The sequence below is a fragment of the Telopea speciosissima genome, chromosome 11 (genome assembly GCF_018873765.1).
Source record: "Telopea speciosissima isolate NSW1024214 ecotype Mountain lineage chromosome 11, Tspe_v1, whole genome shotgun sequence".
Taxonomy (NCBI): domain Eukaryota; kingdom Viridiplantae; phylum Streptophyta; class Magnoliopsida; order Proteales; family Proteaceae; genus Telopea; species Telopea speciosissima.
This window is the reverse complement of record NC_057926.1, coordinates 18,378,817-18,403,270: the sequence shown is the minus strand read 5'-3', so window position 1 is coordinate 18,403,270 and position 24,454 is coordinate 18,378,817.

The following is a 24,454-nucleotide window of genomic DNA, read 5'->3' as shown; positions in this document are numbered from 1 at the left end:
AATTTGAGGGTGATAAGGCACCGCTCGACCGAAAATCAAACTTGATTGAAACATCAAGTGTGGAGGGTGATAAGGCACCACTCGATCGGAAGTCAAACTTGGATGGTTATAAGGTGCCACTCGACCGAAACCATCAAGTTTGGAGGTGATAAGGCACCACTCGATCGAAAGTCAAACTTGGATGGTTATAAGGTGCCACTCGATCGAAACCATCAAGTTTGAAGGCTGATAAGGCACCACTCGACCGAAGATCTCAGTTTTGAGGGATTTCACTAGGGAATTTTTTTTTTATTTATTATTATTATTATTTTTATTTTTTTTTAAATTTTTTCTTTTCTTTTCTTCTTCTCTTTTTTTTTTTTTTTTTTTTCTTTATCTTCTTTCTTCTTTATTTCCTTCTTTTCTCCTTTCTTCTATTTTATTTTATTTTTTTTTTTGGTTGTCCAGGGCGCCGTGTGAGGATCCGCACGGCCCCGTGGATGGGCGGCACCGTGCTTGTATGGCCCCGCGTACACGGCTCCATGCCAGACTTCACGGCTTCGTGGGGAAACCTCCACGGCGCCATGGGGTACTGTCCCACGGGACCGTGGAGATTTCCACGGTGCCGTGGGCGCGATGGAGAATTCTTATAAATAGAGGGTTCCTCCCTCATTTCTTCACTCTCATTTTCGCTGCAAAGCTCTGCTGTTTTTTATTTTTGACTTCACTCTCTTTTTATTCACTCACATCATGTCTTTTCGCCGACGAGGACGCCAGTCTCATAGGGAACCACTGCTCGCAACGCACGAGCTACATGGTATCCTTCAAGGGCTACTTTAGTCGACACTGCCCGCCATGGTTGCCGCTCCATATGGGGCCATGTCAGTAGTCTTACCCTTTCCCTTTTAATTTATGCATTTTATTTATATTATTAGCTTCATACCTCACCGCATGGATTTGAGGTAATGTCCCTAGATTCTTCCCCAAGCACTTAATGACACACAAATCAAAGCGAGGCCATTAGACACCACCGTAAGTGTCTTTTGGCATGCAAATCTAGGTAACGCCTCTAGATACCATCCTAAGCACCTAGTGACACACAAATTAAAGCGAGGCCATCAGACACCACCCTAAGTGTCTTTTGGCACGTAAATCTAGATAAGACCTCTAGATACCATCCTAGGCACCTAGTGACACGTCAATCAGAGCGAGGCCATCAAACACTACCCTAAATGTCTTTTAGCAAGCAAATCTAGGTAACACCTCTAGATACCATCCTAGGCACCTAGTGACACACAAATCAAAATGATGCCATCAGACACTACCCTAAGTGTCTTTTAGTACGTAGATCGAGGTAACACCTCTAGATACCATCCTAGGTACCTAGTGACACGCAAATCAGAGCGAGGCCATTAGACACTACCCTAAGTGTCTTTTGGCACTTAAATCTAGGTAATGCCTCTAGATACCATCCTAGGAACCTAGTGACACACAAATCAAAATGAGGCCATCAGACACTACCCTAAATGTCTTTTGGCACGTAAATCGGGGCAATGCCCCCTTTTTTACAGTCTCTCTCTCTCCTTTTTTTTTTTACTATTTATTTAATTGTTGTCCCAACTATTTTGGCTAACCATTTGCCTTGTTTTTCCTTGCAGGGCAGCCCCCTTCCTTCACCCAAGAAGTATTGTGGGCTAGAGGTTGTTTTAGAGTGGTCCCATATACTCCGCCCGATGGTACAGTCGCGGGTGGTTCGGACCGGGTTGGGACACATCGCCTCATCCCTAGCCCGCGCGTTGGACAGCCCGACTATGAGGGCTTTGATAGAGAGGTAGTGGCCAAGCACCCATACGTTTCACCTTCCCTTTGGTGAGGCGACGGTCACCCCGCTAGATTTCTATATGATCACGGGATTACCCTTTGGTGGGGTACCCGTGACACTAACTCCGGAGGAGAGGATTATAGCCTCGACGGAGCCATCAAAGCGCCTGGAGTATTACAAGCAGTACCTGGGGATTGCCGTTACAGGGAGAGAGATCCCCACGTCGATCCTGAGGGGTACTTGGGACGAGAGGGTCGTTACAGGCCAGTCGTTGTTCGTCCTTCAGGATCAGCAGGCTCGATGTTTCCTCCTCTTCTTACTGGCGAAGGTGATCTTCAGTGACATGATGGTTACGGTGACAGCCGATGCCGCATATGTTCACTTTTTTGAGCACTTTGACGAGGCCGCGGGCTACGATTGGGGCGGTTCGGCATATGCCTACTTCCTAGATATATTGGACTATCTGGTTATGGGGTCGCCGAACCTTATCAGATGCTGCTACGTCCTATGGGTAAGTTTTCCCAACTTTGCCTTTCTCTCTCTTTTTTTTGCTATTTCTATCTCATTTTTATTTATTTGAGCTCATTTACAACTATCTATTACAGACGTGGAGCTATGAGATCCTTCGGTTTCGGGTCCCCACCTTCAGACCTGGGGATGATCGCGGGACCACCTTTCCTTGGACTACGTGATGGTGTAAGCCCCATTTGCTCAAGAGTGGTCACGGTAAGGAGCTTGGGTCCATTCATGGCTTCCTGAATGAGCTGCAGCCTACTGAGGTAAATCTAAACTGATTGTTTATCTTATTTTCTCTTTTCTTCTTTTTTTTGCATTGATCTTGACTTTTACTTGACAGGCTTCTCTCCATCCTTACTTGGGGGAGATGATTTTAGAGTTATACCTATTTGATAGGGCTTCAGCTCTCTCCACCCGCAGGGTCCTCTTTGAGGGCCCATGGGGGTTTGCCTTTTACTTAGGAGAGCGAGTGTCCCTATAGTGGTCGGAGGCTCTCTTGGGGCCCTACCCTCCTCCTGCTCGGGTCCATCAGTCAGCCTTGATGGATCGGGCTGAGATAGAGCACTAGAGGGTTTCTGAGCCCGCGACTGGGCTGGTGCTAGCCGAGATGGACTATACCGACTTCCTTCTCCGAGAGACAATTTGCGTCCCCCTCACCCACGAGGGGCCTCAGGTGAGATTTTCTCCATTTTTCCCTCTTTTCCTTAGATTGTTAAACTAGCCTTTATCTTGACTTGCTTCTTTTCTTGACAGTTTCCAGGTCGCCCCATGATTCTAGGGGTCTATGGTGGTGGGAGCTCTTCTCGCGCCTCCCGAGTAGGGGAGGTGGAGTCAGGTGTTGGGCCTTCTGGAGAGGTTCCAGCCCTACAGATTGCTGGTCTAGATGACCACATTCTAGGGTATCGTTCATGGTTTATTCGCCACCACGAGCCTGGGATGGTTGAGGTCATCTTACCACCTCCTCGGGCTACAAACATGGACCTAGGCCTCCCTCTTCCTTATGATGGGGTAAGCACATCCAACTTTCCTCACTTTATCCATTATTTTTCAAATTCTTGACATCATGGATGATTATCATGTTTAGGTGGATGCGAGCCGATACGTCGACATGAGGTGCATGATGGCGAGTATGGACGAGATGATCATCTCGCATGTGGATGCGGGCCATAGGATGGTAATGCTTCGTCTCTTTCCCCCCTCCCTTCTCTTTTTCCATTATTTTTTTATTCACGCTTATCTTTTGATTTTCCTATCTCTCTCTTTTTTTTTTTTTTTTTTTTTTTTTAGAGGGTTGAGCTTGACCATTGCAAGAGAGAGATTAAGAGACTGAGGCATGCAAATGAGCAACTGCAGCTCAACCTTACGCGGGTTGAGGTCGAGAGGGATGCCCTGATAGCGTCCCAGAGCAGAGAGGGGGAAGGCTTGGATGTTGACAATTACTCCCCTGAGTCGTGACCGCTCCTCTTCTTTTTTTGTTTTGTTTTTTTTTTTCTTTTTCTTTTTTTTTTTGGAAGTATTGTTACAACTATGTACATTTACTCTCCTTCCCCTTTTTTTTTGTTTATACATTTTGGTATGGATACTGGTGCAATTTTTATGTACACTTTTCTTCTTCTTTTTTTTTGTACACATAAATGAATTGTTTATGAATTCATTAGATATTTTCTTCTTTAGAATGCACACAAGACTCCATCCCTTTCTTTAGAAGCACAAATTCCATTGATAAATGATTTCATTACATGAGAAAGGACAAAGAAATTGAGAAAGGATAAACAAACAAGTAAAGATAGGAACACCAAATTGATATCACTTATTTATAACATTTTTTGGATAACAGAATCACCACTTGTTGTGTCACATCTCTGGAGTTCTGAAATTCTCCATCTTATGTTGTTCCTGCCTCAGAGATACTAAGGAAGGGATATAAAAACTAGTGTGAGTTAAACCCATGAATCTCACATAATTGTACCCTGTTGTTTCTGGTATTTCTATCTCGGCCTTCATCCAAGGGCAGTTCCATTGGATTTCTTGGACATCTTTCTCCTCCAAATATTTCTTCCAGTCTTGGACCTTGTGGAATTTTGACTTTTTCCTTTTTATTTGATAATGCATAGGTCGGAGGTGAGGACACAGAATTGGTGTTACCAATTTTAGTTTTTCCATCAACCACATTTAGAACACCGTCGGAGATCCATGAAGGAAATCTGTTCCGTATTTCTGAGACTGACTCATGGTATCAAACCCTTTAAATGTCTTTGCCAAAATGGTAGGAGCGATGTTGCATCCTTCTTCGATCTGCTTAACCACTTCTGCAATCATTGGAGACATGCCTTTTCCCGGAGATGCTAACAAGTACCTCCCAATCATACAGAATAAGTACGCCCATTTTCTGCGTCGGATCTGTCTTTCTTCTTCAAATCCATTGTTGTTGAAGATCTTCACAACTTTCAACGCATCCTCCTTGTCATAATTGAGAACTTGCTTTAATTCCTTCTTATTCATGGCAAAGAAATCTTCATAATTTTTGAAAAGTTGTTCTTTCTTCATAGTTGGGAGGAACAACTTTTCTAAAGGGGGTGACATCATGCAAGCCCAAAATTCTTCAATGGTCGGAGCCAGCCAGACTTTTCCAAAGCGAAATATATGCAACTGGGGGTTCCAGCACTTCGACACTTCCCTTAGCAAGTCATGATGGAGCTTGAAGCAACCGATTCTTCCCAATACTGTCAGATGGTGATCCTCTAGAAGTGTAGGCTCATCCACATTCATCCGGAGAGTTCACTAGCGCAACTGTTCATTGAGTCCTTCTTTCTTTGGTCCCCTCATACTACCTACATCAAGGATTGGGTTAGCATTTTGCGACATCGAATGAATAAATCCTTTGTTAATAACTAGCTCTAGATGACTCTACTCCTAAGCTAGGTCAAGGAATAGAAGGCCAAATGGCGAGATTTACCCATATGTGCAAGGGATGCCAGCTGGCAGAATTTATGGGAGGAAACCAACACAATGCCCTCTATTTTTTTTTTATTTTTTTATTTTTTGTTTTTTTTTTTTTTTGAGACTGTACTCGAATACATCGAGTTGCCTACGTATCCCTTTGGAGGAATCAGGTCGAACGTAGTTCAAAATTGCTTCACATATCTCAGATAAAATACTTCTTTAGCTGATCCATATTGACCAATCCCCAAAGATCTTCTCCATCAAGATCAGAGAGTAGGACCGCCTGTCCTGGCAATATGGTCTTGACTTTGTAGGGTCCACTCCAATTGGGTCGGAACTTTCCTCTTGGGTCATGAATTGGAGCTCGCTACTCTCTAAGGACCAAATCTCCTTCTTCAATACTTCGAGTGCGGACACCCTTATTGAATGCCCTAGCCATTCTTTGATGATATTTCTTAAGATTGTCCATGGCCTTCATCCTTTTCTCATCCAGGAGATTGAGCTCTTCATATCTGGCCCTTACCCATTCCCCTTCTGGCAATTGACTATCGAGTAAGACTCGAAGAGAAGGGATTTGAATTTCTACTGGCAATACAACTTCCATCCCGTATACCAGAGAATACGGGGTAGCTCCGGTAGAGGTTCGGATAGACGTCCGATATGCCCATAAGGCCAGTGGAAGCTTCTCTGCCCAGTCATTATGTGTATCTGCCATCTTTTGCAATATGACCTTCATATTTTTATTGGCTGCTTCCACCGCTCCATTAGTCTGTGGCCGGTAAGTAGTAGACTTATGCCTCTTAATGCCAAATCGATTACAGAGTTCTTCCACTTTTCCCCTGAAATGCAAGCCTTGATCTGAAATCAACTGCTGCGGCACACCGTATCTGCAGATGAGATTCTCTTTTATGAATTTTGCCACCTTGGCGGAAGTTAAAACTGCATGAGATTGAGCCTCCACCCATTTTGTGAAATAGTCGATGGTGACTAACACACATTGGTGTCCATTTGAAGCTTTTGGAGTTATTTTACCAACTACATCAATTCCCCAGGTAGAAAATGGCCAAGGGCCATTTAATGAGTGCAACTCTGTCGGAGGAATATGAATGATGTTGGAAAATATCTGGCATTTATGACATCGCCTTATGAAGGCAGCACACTCAGCTTCCATAGTGACCCAATAGTATCCCATCCTAAGAATTTTCTTGGCCAACATCCTTGCATTCATGTGTGGTCCACATATTCCTTGATGGATTTCTTCCATAATGATTTGAGCCTGATCGTCATCTACACATAATAGTTGGATAACATCATAAGACCTCTTATACAACAAATTTCCTTGGAGGATGAATTGAGTAGCATATTTTCGCAAATGCCTCTTCTCTTTTTCTGAAAACTCTTGGGGGTACCTCCTTTCCTTAATGTAGTCGACCACTGGAGCATACCAAGGCCTTTCATCCTCGATGAGTGCATTGACTGGTTCTCCATATGCTTGGCGGGTCCTCCTTTCTATTAGGAAAGGTTGGATCTTATCCCGAGTATCACATTCTACCATGGACGCCAAAGTGGCTAAAGCATCGGCAAACCGGTTACTATCCCTGGGTAGATACTCAAAAGAAACTTCCTTAAAGCATTGAGTCAGTTGTTCCAGATAAACTTGGTAGGGCTTCAGCTTCTCGTCCTTAGTCTTCCACTTTCCTTGCGTTTGACAAATCACAACGGAGGAATCTCTGTAAACTTTATTTTTGTCAACCCCTACAGATAGAGCCATTTCTAACCCAATAGCACAAGCTTCATACTCTGCTATGTTATTGGCAAGTAAAAATCCTCTGGGGTTATTAATAATACCCCTGCACCAAATCCTTTTTGATTGGCGGCTCCATCAAAGTATAATTGCCACTCTCTAGTAGGTTCGACTTCTATGGAGTGCAAATCTTCATCTGGGAAGAGGTCCTCTGTTGCTCGGGAATCATCCTCTGAGGGAAATACTACTAGATGGTCGGAGATTGCCCGCCCTTTCACAGACTTTTGACTGTCATAAGTTATGTCGAATTCTAATAATAACAACAACCACCTAGCCATTCTCCCTGTCAATGCTGGTTTCTCAAAGAGGTACTTAATTGGATCCATTCGAGAGATCAACCTGATGGGATGTGACACCATGTAGTGCCTCAGACGCTTAGTTACCTAAACCAGAGATGTGCATGTCTTCTCTACTGGAGCATATCGAGTTTCATACTCGAGGAATTTCCTACTTACATAGTAGATTGCGTGCTCTTCTCCATCCGCCTTGCCAACTTGGGCCATCATTGATCCGACCGCTGTTTCTCCTACTGACAAATATAGGAGCAAAGGTTCACCGAACACTGGAGGGACAAGTATAGGAGGAGAAAGTAGATACTCTTTGATTTTCATAAAGGCATCTTGGCCTTTCTCATTCCATTCTTTCGGCTCTTTCTTCCTTAGGAGTTTGAAGATAGGTTCACAAGTGGATGTCAACCGAGATATGAATCTGCTGATGTACTGGATGCGGCCCAAAAACCCTCATACCTCATTTTCTGTCCGGGGTGGTGGCATTTCCATGATGGCTTTTATCTTGTCAGGATCCACTTCTATCCCTCTTTCGCTGACAATAAACCCTAGTAATTTTCCTGCTTTGGCCCCAAACACACACTTCTGAGGGTTCAGTCTTAGCTTGTATTCTTTGATTCTTTCAAAAAGCTTTCTGAGGGCTGCAAAATGGCCTTGTCGGTCAACAGATTTGACTATCATGTCATCGACATATACCTCTACTTCTTTGTGTATCATGTCATGTAGGATAGCCGTGGCCGCCCTTTGGTATGTTGTCCCAGCATTTTTCAACCCAAAAGGCATTACTTTGTAACAAAATGTGCCCTAGGGTGTGGTGAAGGCAGTTTTCTCCTTGTCCTTCGGGCACATACTAATTTGGTTATATCCTGAGAAACCATCCATGAAGGACAGTAGAGCATGGCCTGCAGTGTTGTCTACCAAAATGTCAATGTGGGGTAACGGAAAATCATCCTTCGGGCTGACCCTGTTTAGGTCACAAAAATCTACACACATTCTGACCTTCCCATCTTTCTTAGGGACTGGGACAATATTAGATAACTGTAGACACTGAATTTTGTCACCCCCCGACGATGATGACAACAGGACACGGACAGACATCGGTATCTCTCTCAAGAAGGACTCTTGTCCCTACATCTAAACCAAATCACCCTAACATCCCTAAAATGACTTATAAGACCCTTTTATCAAATGCTGAAGGAGGTACTGCTCACCCTCCCCCACCACGGTGGTCCGGACGCCTTCCCACGACACCGTGGGCCCATTCCCACGGCATCTTGGGGATGTGTACCGGATTTCCACGGCACCATGAGGGGGTGTGACATCAGCCTGCTGACATCACCCACGGCACCGTGGAAAAATCCCCCACGGCGCCGTGGAGGACTTATCTGGCCAAGAGAGAGAGGGGACCCCTCCCTATAAATAGGAGGGTCTCCCCCCCTCATTTCTCAAGCTTTTTTCGGGTAAGGAGACCCTCTAGGGCTTGTTTTGCCCACTTTTCACCATCTTTTCCTCCGTCTTTCCCTCTTGAGTATGTGAGTGAGTGGAGTTCTTCGACTTGGGTAGATCCTTCGATTACCCATCCAAGCATAGAGCGATTCTGCTCTTGGGTATTGTTATCCCGTCAGTGTACGGATAACGAAAAACCCCCTTCACAGCCGTTATTCTGTCTGTATACAGATAACGAAAATCTCTTATACAGTCGTTACTCTGCCCGAAGTCTGAGTGACAAAACTCATCTCGTATAGCCTCATTTTGTCCGACAAGAGAGAGACAAGCCGATCGTCCGTCTTCACCTGAGCCATGGGACATCACATATTTTGCCCTCAATTCGCTTTCATTTATTTCTTGCATTCCTAGATAGGTATCCGTCTCTTTCCCCTCTCATTATTTTTGACATAATGTAGACAATTAAAGTAACTCGTTTTAGTGTACATAGTAAATGATTTTTCTTTCTTTGTCATGACTAGTGCATCATAACTTAGCCTTACATGTTAGTATAGGATATATTATTAAGGGAGAATATTCAAAAACCAGCATCTAGTAGAAAGATCGGTTTATCCGGGCGAGGTGGGTGCCTAACACCTTCCCACCCTCGTAACCTGACTACTTACCCTGGATCTCTGACTAGACCATATGGAATCATGTAGCCCCTTTCCGCTAACCCCGGATGGGGCTACACCCATTGGGTCCTAGGCCCTAACCCTAGGTGGCGACTCCATTTCTTTATAAAGTATGATCCCAATCCCCATGATGATATATCGGAATGGTATACCATTATTCATCGAACCCAATCCTTGTCGCCATAAGGCTGAGGAACCCTCGTCCCGAGGACCACGGTACTTACAATAACCATTGAGGGTACTGGGTTACTTGGAGAAATCATGCATTCCATTGTTTGATGACTTCTTCCCTGATCTTCTCACTCCATTTCGGCCGCATCCTTTTTAGCTTCTGCTTGACTGGGCGAGCCTCCGGATATGTTGGTAGTTCATGTTGCACAATCTTTGGATCGATGCCTGGCATATCCTTATAGGACCATGCGAAGACTTCCTCAAATTCCTTGAGGAGAGAGATCATTTGAGATGTTTCGTCATTGTTGAGAGAAGCATCGATTTTGATCATTCGAGGGCATTGATCGGTCCCTATATTTACAAGGTGGGTGTCCTCTCGGACGGGTTGAGCTCTTCTTTGCTCCAATTATTCTAACAGATTACGATGTTCTAGGACATTATCATCATCAGAAGAATAGGAAGAAGAAGAAGAAACATACTCAGAATCAGCAATTTCATTCATGATAAGGGGAAGAGTACAGACAGACCCAATGGACTGGACATTTCCACAGGACTCAGATACAGACTTAGACAGAATTATGCTAGAGCTGGTTACAACTTCAGACTCAGTAATATGGAAATCTTCCATCATTCTTGCTCAATTCGCTATGGATCCTTGGAGAGGTTATATTAGAAGATGTGGTGCCGGTCCTTCTTCCTCTTCTTCAATGATCACCGCCACTTCGAACAGCTCACCAATCCCTTGATCCCCTATCACTTCCTTCTTGCTGGCTTGATCCAATTCCATGGCTATCCACTCCACTTCACTCTCAAAGAATATTTCAAGTCCTGGTAGACGTTCGCTCTGCTCTTGATTGAACCATGGTTCTTGATTTCCATAGTAAGGGAAGTCTTCTCCCTCTTTCACGAAGTACCCGTTCAGAGTCTTGAAGTATGGCGTGCCATTCGCTGTATTGTCCCTTTGTCCTGCAGTTTTCTTCCTTGGGTCCTTCAGGTTAAACCCTAATCCACAACGGTTGGCATTGGCTGGTATCTCCAGGAATGCCGGTACCCCCTGTTGGTTCTTTCCCAATCCTAATCCAGGAAAATATTTCATCTTTTTCATGATCTTTACAGAGGCCTCACTCCACATTGTCGAGAATTTCCCTAGATTCTGATCTTCTTTACTTGCAAAGGTCGTACAAATGTGGCCGATTTTGAACCCACCCAGTTGTACCTCCTGCGGGGATGAACCACCTACTTCAATATTGGCCAAAGTGTGCACCATTTCTAGGTCTCCAAAAATGGTAATCACTTTCTGGTCATATATGAACTTCAGCTTTTGATGAAGACTTGATGCTAGGGCTCCTGTTGCATGCAACCATGGTCTTCTAAGCAACATATTAAAGGATGCTTGAATGTCGATGACTTGGAAGTCTATAGTAAAGCAGGCTGGTCCAATCTTAACGCTGGTGGTAAGAATCCCAATTACCTCCCTCCTGGAATTGTCGTATGACCTGATGGTTTGACTGGACGACTTCATCTTGTCTAGAGATAAACCCATGCATCTGGCTGCTTTGAGGGGCATTACATTGAGGGCGGACCCATTGTCTATCAAAACCTGGGGGACCTGATTCTTGTTACATTCCACCGTAATGTAGAGTGCTCGGTTGTGATTCTTTCCTCCCGGGGGTAAATCCTCTTCTGAGAAAAAGAGTGACTGAATGGCATAAGTGGCCCCCACTATGTGAGATAATTCCTCAGGATGGGCACTTGAACCTTGGTAAGAGCTTTCAAAATAGCTTCTCGGTGGGTTGGTGATGCCATTAATAATCCCCAGATTGAGATGTTAGCTTGGGCCTTCTTCAATTAGTCTAGTACTTGATTTTCTGGCTCAACAACCGCCATTGATTGGCTAGACCGATATTTTTCCACCGTCAACTCTTTATTCTTGAAGTTTCAGCCACTCCTGGTTTTCGCAACCTCTGACTCTCTTTCTTTGATGACCAACTGGACTGGGCAAAAGTCTTCATCTTCTTCGTCACTATCAGTGATGATAAGAGGACCCTTGGGACAAATTCGGGTTTTACCTCCTCCATCAGACAAGGCCACAATAGACTTTCGAGCCTGATTTAGGATTCCTGATAAGGTTTCTTGCTTTTTAGCAACCTACTGGACTATATGAGATTCTTCTGGTATCAATTGGCTAATGGCATGAAAGGCTTCCAAAGCCGCTTGGTACATCTTTCTTGCTTCCGCCAATGACTTATAGAAGTTACGATCCTTCTTTTCTCCTTGAGAAACTGAACTTTTGGACCTCTCTTCCAGGCTTGAAATAACTGGGTGGATATTCCCTATTGGGTCATTTACTGCACCTCCCTCATTGACATGACACATATAGAAATCATCATGTGCTCTTACCCACGCACGGTATTCTCTGTTACCCTGATACGGAGACGGGGGAGGAGTCCCACATAGGTCTTGTGCTAGGGCTAAAGTTAGCTTTATAAAGTTTTCCAGATGATGAATTGCTTGAGCAAGCGCCCACTGTTCTTTAACAGGTTCCAGTTATTGAAGCTCTTCCTGATACTTATCATCCAAGTCCACCGTTCTCATGAGCATTTCCTGGATTTTATCCACATCCCGGTGGATCTTGTTCACCTGGAATGATAGTTCCCATGGTGCGGGTCCGCAAATGTTCTCATACTTCTCCAGACACGTCCTTAGTTGCCAAGATTCCCCATCCTCTATTTCTTCTTCCCCTTCGGACCCTTCATCATCGGATTCTTCTGATGTAGATTCTTGCTCACTTTCATCTTCTTTGGATGATTGTTCTTCTTCTAATGGTTCTTCCCCTTCATCATCGATGTCCATAGGAAAGATACCTCTGGTGGGGTCATTCTGAAATTCCCCGAGGCTGATATCATTGATCCATGCGTCCCATGTTTCACTTCTTTGGGGTGGATCTGGATAGGAGAATGAATCCGAATACAAGACCAGGTCTTCTGGAGGAGTTCCGAACAGATCACAGGCCAAAGCATTGACTAACTAGGTTATGTTTTTCAGCTCATGGAGGGTCTGAGCGAGTACATCGCTCTCATTTGGCATCACCAAGCTCTCACAACGTGCTGCGAAGTTACTACACACCAGATCCGGGAATAGAGAAGTAACCTTGTATAGGATCTCTTGAGTATTGGTGGAAACATTAAGTATATCTGTGACCTGGTAGAAGGCGCTCATGCTCCAATGCTCAAAATCTTCTCTGGACACCATCCAATCGCCTTTGGGGACCTCTGGAGATGATATCTCCTCGTCATCTCTGCTTTCATCCTCATCTAATGATATGGGTTGAATAAGGCTGGTAGGATCATTATTATCATTGCTTCCGATGTTATTTACCCAATCCATCATTTCTACTCCTTCATCCTCCATCGTTGGACTTTGCTCGGCATACTCTATCCATCCCTCATAGATTTCTTGGTCGTCCACCTCATCTGAGCTATCGTCAGTATCTCCCCCTATATTGATAAGAGAGACTTCTTCTGTCAGAGCTTGACCAATAGCTAGTGCTGAGACTACTTTAAGGAGCTGAGGTGTGACTCTGGTGATTTCATTTCCTTCTTCTTCTTCAGGGACCAGGTGACATATTTTAGATGATGAGAAACCATACTTGCACAATGGTGTCATTGTCTCGAGGCCTTCTAATCCATATTCCAAGAAATCCAACTTTCGAAGCCGGTTGATGGATGCTAGACCTCTGCCTTGATCACATGGTTGCCCACCTATTCGGATATTCCCGTCACAGTTGGTTCGGGCACAGTAAATGCAAACCTGCATCCTTTCTGCTGTGCTTGCCATGACTACTCATCTCTTCCTAAATACCACGGGATGGGCTGGATCAATGTAGTAAGATCTGGAATGGTATCTCTTCCTGCAACATGTTTACTGACCCTGTAGATGACTCTGGGGAATAGGTCCCCTTCACCAGTGGTTGTGAGATTTTCCATGCAGGTATCTGGTATTCTACCCAGGTGGCACCTTCCGACTTTGCATGATAGAAAGGGGAATCAGGCCGATCCACTTCTTGAGACACCTCTTATTGAATCTTTGGTTCTTTTTCCTCCTTAAGTCTCTTGGTCAACATTGCTATATAGACGTCCGCCTTCCTTAGCTTCCTCTTCCCGACTGGATGAATCAAAGTGGTAGGATCTGCTTGCTTGGCATCCTCTTGAAGCATGTTTACTCCATGGTTAGGCAGAGGATTTGTGGTGACATTTGGCAGCTGCTTCTTCTAAAGTTTAATTTTTTCCTCGTCAATCAAGTCCTGGATCGCATGCTTAAGAGATAGGCATCTATCCGTATGATGGCCTTGTTGGTCGTGGTAAAGATAGTACAGATTCGGCTTATACCAGGTAGGTGGATTGTTTAAATCCACAGGCCTAGGAGGAACTAAATTGATCATTCCCTGCTTCTTGAGCTTGGTGAATAACAACGAGGGTGTCATTCCTTCAAAGTTGAAATTCCTCCAGGATGCTTCAGATTTAGTTTGGATCACAAGAGGGGTGGATTCTGCAGCTACCACCTGGACTTCTGCCGCCTGGCTGCTTGTCCCTGCAGTATTTCCTCCTTTGGCTCTTGGGCTTTTCCTCACCGAATAGCTTCCTGATGCTTCACGGGTCATACCCTGATTCTGCCTTTCTTTAAAGATCTTATCTTCAATCTGTTTCCCAATCGTCATAAGAGCATCAAATGTCTTGATATGTTGGTAGTATATCTTCTCACGGTACTCCCCGTACAGATTTTCTAACAATATCTTGACCTGCTCCTCCTCAGTAGGGCGGTTCCACATCTTTGTGGCCTTCTCCCTGAACCGCATGATGTAGTTTGAGAACTCTTCACTTGGTTCTTGCCTCAAGGTTTCCAATTCTCTTCGAGTAATATCCATCTCGGTATTGTATGAATATTGCTTAGTGAAGGCTTTAACCATAGAGGCCCATGACTGGGTTTGAGTGTGATCAAGCTGGGTTAACAACCTCAAAGCAGATCCGGCCAAAGAATACAAAAACGCCTGTCCCATTTGGTTTTTAGAAAGTCCCCATGATCTGGCAATGGTGGCAAAAATCTTGAGATGAGCCCTAAGATCTCCCGATCCGTCGAACTTATCCAATTTCCACTTGAAATACGGGGATTTTCCCTTCGGGAAAGAACACCAGGTCTTCTTCATCTTTTTCTTTGACTTTGCCCTTAACAACCACTTCCAACTCGGCTACTTTTTCTCTCATTTTCTTCTCCCTTTCAGTCTCAGGAGGGTCCATAGGGTGCCTATCTTCCCCTTCTTCTACTGGTATGATGATTGGAGTCTTGAGGGTTGCGGGGTTAATTTTTTGGACTTCCTACTCTATTAGTCTAGTTATGGATCCACCCTTAGATAGTTCATTGACCGACTAAACTAGTTGTGCCATGAGTTGCCGCATTTCAGTCATGTCTACTTGCAGCCTATCCGCTTGATCTTCGACGTGACTTTCAGACATGTGATCCTCCGGAGGATTCATATTACTCACAAGTGATATCTCAGAGGATGAACTAGAAGAATGAGAAGGAATCAGGGATCTTAAGAAGAATGGTGGGCTAGCTCGAGTCAGCCTTCCACCACGTCGGATCCAGATGGGCAAGGACGAAATTGTGCTTCTACGAAAAAGAGAAGGATAGTCTAGTTTAGGTCCTAAGAAGGAATAAATCTTATTCAACAATCCCTTTTTTTTTTCTTATTTTAATTCTCCTTTTTTTTTTCATTATTTTTTTTTATTTCATCATTTTTTTTTTTTTATGACATTTTTTTTTTATTTTGCTTGGCTCAAGTAATTGAAACCATCATCAGAGTTTCGATTGGGCTTCTCTGAATGCGGGCTTCAAATGTCGTCATTGCCCAAGCATGTTTGAACACAATAAAGAAAACAAACAAAAGAAAGATCCTAGTTACCGGGTTATTGACGATTATGTCTAGAGTCAAAATGAGATGCCCTTATTTTGAGGGACATATAAGGTTCCATCATATGGAAGTGAGCTTCCATTCTTCTTCAAGGGACCATCGCGGGACTATGGAATTCCTTACCTTCGATGGCATCTTATATCAAAGCCAGGTTAATCGTCAAATGACCCTAAAACTCGGTCTCTCTCTTACAGCTAACAAAGGTTAGTTTGTGTCGTACCCTAGTCATATATGGTCTATTTTCCTACATGATGCATGTAATGGGTAGGCTTTCATAGGACAGAACAAGGTCACCCTTAACAGAACCGATATACCTATCGCTCATGGTCGCGAATTGTAGGCACGTGATTCTTTTGATATACGTGGAGAATAGGTCACACAAACTCAGCGTAATCGAGCTAGTGCCTTTTTTGAGTGGCAAAGCACTCCATAGCACACTAGTGAATACCCTCGTTGATGATTCTAAACTCATACAGTAAATATCAAGGGTTGTAGCTTTGCCGCGAATTACCCATGACTACTCATGGGGTCCAACGGCTAACTATGGGGGTAAGAGGGGTTCCCATGCAGTGTATGTGTGCAAGAAAGTGGTACAGGAAACGGCTATCATCCGATCTCAGAGTACTTAGTATGACGTGCCTCACCTCCCCGGGGGTAAAGGCACGACATGGAGTACCCTCACCGTTTGATTTCACTTTGAGCACTATGCATGATGTGGTTAGTACACACAGGGGTTAGTCAAACAAACATATTATGGTATTTATTTTTTTTTTGTATTTTATTTTATACATTTTTTTTTCTTTTTTTTTTATTGTATATATATATATATATTTTTTTTTTTTTTTTTTTTTTTTTTTACATAAAAGTTTGGAGAGAACATTCTGTCATTTATTGATAGCACCTATTTAGAAAGTTTGACCTCGGGTGGACGTTTGTCCACCTATTCCCCAGTGGAGTCGCCACTGTAAGTACCATGGTCCTCGGGATGAGGGTTCCTCAGCCCTCCTAGTAATATATGGCGACATAGGGTTTGGTATTGTATATATGGATATGGATATGGATAATATTGTCCATGCATAATATTGATAAATAGGGGAGTGGGATCATGTATTAAAATTTACTAATATAATGTGAAGTCGCCACCTAGGGTTAGGGCCTAGGACCCATTAAGTGTAGCCCTATCCATTGTGAACGGGATTGGACTACATGACTCCATATGATCTGACCAGAGGTTTGGGTAAGGGGTCAGGTTACGAGTGTGGGAAGGTGTTAGGCACCCACCTTGCCCAGCTCGCTGTATTAGATGCTACATAAGGACGAATGTTCTCTCTCTTTTATTATGGGGATGGGGGATATTATGAACTACATTCAGATGCTATGAATTGAACTAAAACATAATAAACTACGTTACATATATGAACAATACGGACTAAAATAATGGAATACGAAAGGACTACATCAAATCAACAAGAATGCAGTTATTATACCTGTATGGTTGTATTCCCCTGGCTCAGGGGAGATAGACGAATGGATTGACGTCGATTCCTTTCTGGGCAGAGTAACGGCTCTTTCAAGTGATTTGGAGAGGAGTAAACAAACGGAATAATATCAATAATAAAAGGGTTTTGATTGTTAGCCGCACATTGACGGGATAACAATGCCTAGGAGCAAAGACGCTCTATACTCAGAGGGATAATCGAAGGATCTATCCGCAACCAAGAAAACTTCACTCGCTCACACTCTTATGAGAGGAGGAGAAATGAGGGTGAAAAGGGAGAAAAAGAGGGTAGGAATTACTTGGGGAGGGTCTCTCCACCCAAAATTCCTTTGGGAAATGTGGGAGAGGACCCTCCTATTTATAGGGAGGGACCCCCTCTCTCTCCTGGCCAGATAAGTCCTCCACGGCGCCGTGGAGATGTCCACGGCACCATGGGGGACTTTTTCATGATGCCATGGTGTTGGAAAACACATTCCTCCATAAACTAATTTTGATGATAACAAACATTAAGATTAATACTAATATTCCAATCTTTAAGCAAACTTCATAGTCAGACGTTGGGAGCATCAAGCATCCAGGAAAGACTTGATCAACGGAGCTCACAACAGAAGAGTTAAGGAAAAGAAGAAATTTGAAGATTGAGGAACATCTTCTAAAGGAAGCCAAGACAAAGACTCTCCAAGAAGATTCAAGTGCATTAGAACACATTTCATTACATGTACATATCACATTACACACACATTGCATTCACATGCAAGAGACCCTAGGAGGAACTCATTCCCATGCCCTAGACTCAAGAAACATGGCCATTAAAGTGTTAGACAAAAACCTATGAAGTCCCCAAGCAAGCCGGACCAAAAATCCCCGACAGATAATCAAAAATAGGATAATCGTCGGTCGGCCGACTACTGGACTCTATCGGTCGACCTACGAAATATAAATAATACAGAACTGTTTCAGAGAGCCTGTCGGTTGCAACCGACAGATCTATCGGCCGACCGACACCTGTAGGTCGATCCATAGGTCGACCGACAATCGACCTACAGCCCCAAACTTGGGCTCAACGGCTAGTTTTTGATGATCGACCGACAACTTTTATGGGTCGACCGACACTAAAAAATATGACAGCTTTATATCCGTTGGAGAACAAACAAACTCCAACTTTTGGCTTTATAAAACACATCCAAACAAGGAACAAAATACATCTTTTGATAGAAAAAGTGCATTGTACATTGAGAAAGTACAAAAGTGAGAATTTGTCATTGAGCTAAGTTATTCAATTCAAGCTCTTCAAAGAGATATTACCAAGCTCTTAACTCTCCACTCTCTCCAACTCATGTCATCAAGGAGAGTCATCTAGGAGACTCAAGGTGCATCACTCTCATTCATATCATTGAGCACCATCACTCAAAGGGTAAAAGTGTCACTACTCTTTGATAGGTATTTATACCAAACTTCCATTGTATTTATTTGTTTATGCTTTTGATTTGACAAAGCATTGTTGTATTAATCTAGACTGTACTTAGATTAGTACAAGGACCCTCTCATCCTTAAGAGATTGAAAGGATACTCTTGTCCTGGAACTAAGATTGTAAGGATCCTCTTATCCTGTTAAAAAGAGTTGTAAAGGTGTCATTTCCCACCTATTGTATTGAAAGGAAAATACTAGTGGAATTCTCTCAAGGTTGAGAGGAGTGGATGTAGGCTAAGTTAGCCGAACCACTATAAATCTTGTGCCTCATTTACTTCGCTTTTTATATTTAATATAAGTGTGCAACCAATCGAAAAAGAGGCAAAATCCACTAGTGGTAACCTATTCACCCCCTCTAGGTTACCCAACAATTGGTATCGAGCGCGAGCTCAAAACTAAGACCATATTGTCTTTATATTGTGCTAAAAACGATCCATGGCATCATCATCATCTACACACCAAATTGAGGGCTCAACACTTCTAGGCCACCATACTTTGATGGTGAAGGATTTGCCTACTGGAAGTGTAGGTTCAAAAATTATGTGTGTGCTCATGATATTGATGTGTGGATCTGATTGAGGAAGGTCCCTTCCAAATCACAAAAGAAGTAGGAGGAAGAATTGTACCTAAGGAGAAATCCGAATGGACACCATCGGATAAAACACACATACAACAAAACTACAAAGCTATTGCATTCATGCAATGTGCTCTTAGTGAAAAAGAATTCAATAGAACTAGTATGTGTAACACAATAAGGAAATGTTTGATACTCTTGTGGTTACCTATGAAGGAACATCACAAGTTAAACAACTCAAGATTGACAAACTTGTTCATGAATATGAATTGTTTAAAATGCTTGATGATGAAAGTATTTCTAACATGTTTACTAGGTTTTTTAACATTGTTAACAAGTTGAAAAGCTTAGGAAAGGAATACACCAAAGCGGAGAATGTAAGGAAGATCTTGAGATCACTACCTCCAAGTGGAGACCAATGGTGACCGCCATCAAACAAGCAAAAGATCTAGAGGTTCTACACATGGATGAATTGATGGGTACTCTACAAACCCATGAAGTTGAACTCCTTGAAGATGATAAAGTCATAGAAGTAAAAGAACCAAGGAGAAAGTCCATCGCACTCAAGACCTCTTGCAATCCTAAGAAGAAGAAAGCGATGAAGAGGATATAGAGAAAGAAATCTCTCTAATCACAAGGAAGTTCCAAAAATTCCTAAGAAAGAGAGGAGGAAGATTCTACAGAGGACAACCATCAAAAGAAAACAAAGGTAAAACATACAAGTAACCCTTCAATACTAACAAGGACATTGTGTGTTATGAATGTAGAAAGCCTGGACACTTCAAAACCGAGTGCCCTAAGCTAAAAGGAAAGGAATGCAGAAAAGAAAAAGGCTTGCACCGCCGAGATATCATGGGATTCAAGTGATAGTGAAGAAGAAAATAATGAACCGATGAAGAGACCGTCAACTTGGCACTAATGGCTCACAACAATGATGATGACGAGGTAAACTCTCCTATCATAGCTCATTGTCAATTTGCAATGATGATTTAGAATATGAAGAACTTCAAGAGGCCTTTGAAGAACTTTATAATGTTAGTCTCCAAGAGGAAGCCTCTAAAAAGGCCTTAGAAAAAGAAGTAGCCAATCTTCTACACAAAATTGATGAGTTGACTTCACATGCACACAACCTAGAAGAAGAAAAAAAGAATCTAACCTCCACATTACACACCTTTACTAAGGGTCAAAAGACCTTAGATACATTATTAGGAAATCCACAAAAGGGACCTCAAAATAAAGAAGGTCTAGGCTATGATGGTAAAAGACCACATCAAGCCAAAGGAAAGGGAAAGATGAGAACTCCAAGATGGAGAAAATCAAACCAAGGCCAAACCTCACATCCCATTGTATGTGAAAAATGTCATTTACCCGGGCATGAAACTTGCATCGGTGCTTATATTGATGGTAAGGTGATATATAAAGAACCGGATACAAAAAGGAAGCATCATGCATTCTACTATACTTCTCAAAAGAGGACCAACAAACCTCAAAGAGAATTTGTGCCCCAACGGCCACAAAGGCAATATCCCAAGCCTAAGCCATTTCAACCATATAGGCAAAATGCTTCATATATGCCATATGCACCCCAAAGACCTCAAAATCACTATAGACCAAACACATACACTAGGCCTTATGATCACCAAAGGGCCTATATCAACAATAAGTCTTACACATCACAAAATTACTATGTTCCATATAGACACTATGAATTTCAAGGGCCAAGAAGAACCCAAAGATCATATGGACATCGAAAACCTACATCTATCAAACCTGCAACACAAAATCAAAATTCTAGAAGAGCTTGGATACCTAAGGGTATGATCGATCCTAACCTCAATGGACCCATGAGATTATGGGGACCAACATATAATTGATTGTTTTTGTAGGTATGCTTGAAGAGCAGTGAAGCAATTGAATGGTATATTGATAGTGGATGCTCCAAGCATATGACGGCCGACCCCAATCTATTCACCAAGCTAAACAAGTACAATGGAGGAATGGTGACATTTGGGGACAATAGCAAAGGAAAAATCATTGGCATCGGTGAAATCACCATTGAGGTACAATCATATCCAATGTATGCCTAGTTGACAATTTAAAGTATAATTTGCTTAGTGTGAGTCAACTATGTAATATAGGATATAGTGTCATTTTCAAAACCTCTCATTGCTTAGTAAAAATTCAAATGATAAGACTATCTTGAAGGGAATTAGGAAAAATAATATCTATATCCGCTTATTGGATGAAGCAAATTCTAGTAATACATGTCTTGTGACAAATGATGTTGACCCCTACCTATGGCATAGGAAACTAGGACATGTTAATGTAAAAGTGATTAAGACCATTGCATCTAAGAATTTAGTTAGAAAGTTACCCAAACTCAAATTTGGAAAAGACCATGTATGTGATGCTTGTCAAAGAGGAAAACAAACCAAGGTATCTCATAAATCAAAAATGAAGTGTCTACCACTAGACCCTTAGAACTACTACACTTGGACTTGTTTGGACCTATTACTACACCTAGTCTAGGCGGTTCAAGATACACCTTTGTAATAGTTGATGATTTCTCTCACTTCACATGGACTCTATTTTTAAAACATAAAGATGAAGCCTTTGATGAATTTGCATCTCTATGTAAGAGAATACAAAACCAAAAGGGATATCTCATAACAACCATTAGAAGTGATCATGGAGGAGAATTTGACAATCTCAATCAATTTGGGAGTTATTGCAGTAAACAAGGCATAACTCACAACTTCTCCGCTCCTAGAACACCTCAATCCAATGGGGTGGTTGAAAGAAAGAATAGATCACTCCAAGAGACCGCTAGAACCATGATAAATGAATACTCTCTTCCAAAATATTTTTGGGCCGAAGCGGTCAATACGGCTTGCTATGTGTTAAATCGTGTATTAATTAGACCTATATTACTCAAAACACCCTATGAACTCTATCATAATAAACTACCTAAAGTTGATTACTTTAAAGTGTTTGGGTGTATATGTTATATATTGAATACTAAGGATAACTTAGGAAAATTTGATGCTAAAGCCGATGATGGCATTTTCCTTGGATACTCTTCAAATAGTCGAGCCTATAGAGTCTTCAATAAGAAAAGCTTGACTATTGAAGAATCAATGAATATAAAATTTGATGAATCTCTTCCTAAAGATAGAAACAAGCCATTGGTTGATGATGATGATACACTTGTTGAGATTAGGGAGAACATAGAAAATCTCTCTCTAAGAGAACCCGAAAACCAACCAAAGGATCTACCCAAAGAGGTTAGACCTTGGAAAGACCATCCCTTGGATCATGTCATTGGAGACTTAAACAAAGGAATCCAAACTAGATCTAAAACTCAAGACATTTGCAACAATGTTGCTTTCATATCCAAAATTGAACCTAAAAATATAAAAGAAGCATTGGAAGATAGTGATTGGATAGTAGCTATGCAAGAAGAGCTCCATCAATTTGAAAGAAACAATGTTTGGGAGCTTGTCCCAAAACCCAAGAGTCATTCTATTATAGGAGCCAAATGGGTGTTTAGAAACAAACTTGATGAAGATGGATCAATCATTAGAAACAAGGCTAGATTAGTTGCCAAAGGATATAATCAACAAGAAGGGATAGATTTTGATGAAACCTATGCACCGTAGCAAGACTGGAATCTATTAGAATGCTACTTGCTTTTGCATGTCATAAAAATTTTAAGCTGTACCAAATGGATGTCAAAAGTGCTTTTTTAAATGGCTTTATCATGGAGGAAGTATATGTTGCACAACCTCCCGGATTTGAGGATACACAATATCCGGATCATGTCTTCAAACTTAACAAAGCTCTCTATGGACTCAAACAAGCTCCTAGAGCTTGGTATGAGAGATTGAGTGAATTCCTAATCCAAAGTGGATTTCAAATGGGTAAGGTTGATACAACCTTGTTTGTGAAACATAAAGGAAAAGACTCTATCATCGTGCAAATATATGTTGATGATATTATATTTGGATCCACCAATGAAAATCTTTGTGTTGAATTTAGCAAATGCATGAGTGATGAATTTGAAATGAGTTTGATGGGTGAACTTAATTTTTCTTAGGACTTCAAATTAAGCAAACCAAAAATGGAATCTTTATATGTCAAACTAAATACACTAAAGAACTTCTCAAGAAATTTGATTTTGATAGTCAAAAGTCATCTAGCACCCCCATGAGCACCTCTCTAAAGCTATCTAAAGATGAGGAAGGTACTCCCATAGACCCTACACGCTATAGAGGCATGATTGGCAGCCTTCTATATCTCACCTCTAGTAGGCCGACATCATGTTTAGCGTGTGTGCTTGTGCTAGATTCCAAGCCAACCCAATGCAATCCCACTTTAGTGCCGTTAAAAGGATCTTTAAATATCTTAAAGGTACTACAAATGTAGGATTATGGTACCCAATGAATCAAAATTTTGATTTAATAAGCTTTCGGATGCCGACTTTGCGGGTGCCATCTTGATCGCAAGAGTACAAGTGGCACATGTCACTTCTTAGGATCTTGCTTGGTTTCATGGTTTAGCAAGAAACAAAACTCGTTGCTCTCTCCACTACCAAGCCGAGTACATTGCGGCAGTGTGTTGTGCCCAAGTCCTTTGGATGAGGCAAACTCTCATGGACTGTGGGATACATTTTAGTTCATCTCCAATTAATTGCGACAATACAAGTGCAATCAACTTAAGCAAAAATCCCATTCTCCATTCAAGAGCCAAACATATTGATATTAGGCATCACTTTCTTAGAGACACAGTTCAAAAGGGGAAATTGTTCTAAAATACATTGAAACGAAAAACAACTTGCGTAGACATACTCACCAAGCCATTAAGTGAAGAGAGATTCTGCTATTTGAGGAGAGAACTCGGGATTTGCAACCCTTTTGAGTAAAGTGAAGTCCTCAAAAAGCCCAAAAATCAGGTTGTTAGAGAATTCTGGGCTAAAATCCCATTAATCCCTATTTTTGACTGTCGGTCGACCGCGCACTCGTGTAGGTCGACCGACACGGAAAAATTTCGTTTTTAAACATAAACCGAGAGAATTTTTTTCATTTCTCTCCTCTTATGTTCGAGACCTCTCCTCTCCAAAACCCTTTTCTTTGAACTCCAAGGCAAAACCCCGCAAAAACTCTTGAGATTTCACCAAATCCAAGCCCCAAATCACTCTTCCTACACAATCTACCCACTTTCAACCCAAAAATCTCCATTTCTCTCTATTCTCTAAAGCCCTAGGTTTCAAATGGCTCCAAAACAAAGCAAGGGCAAGCAACC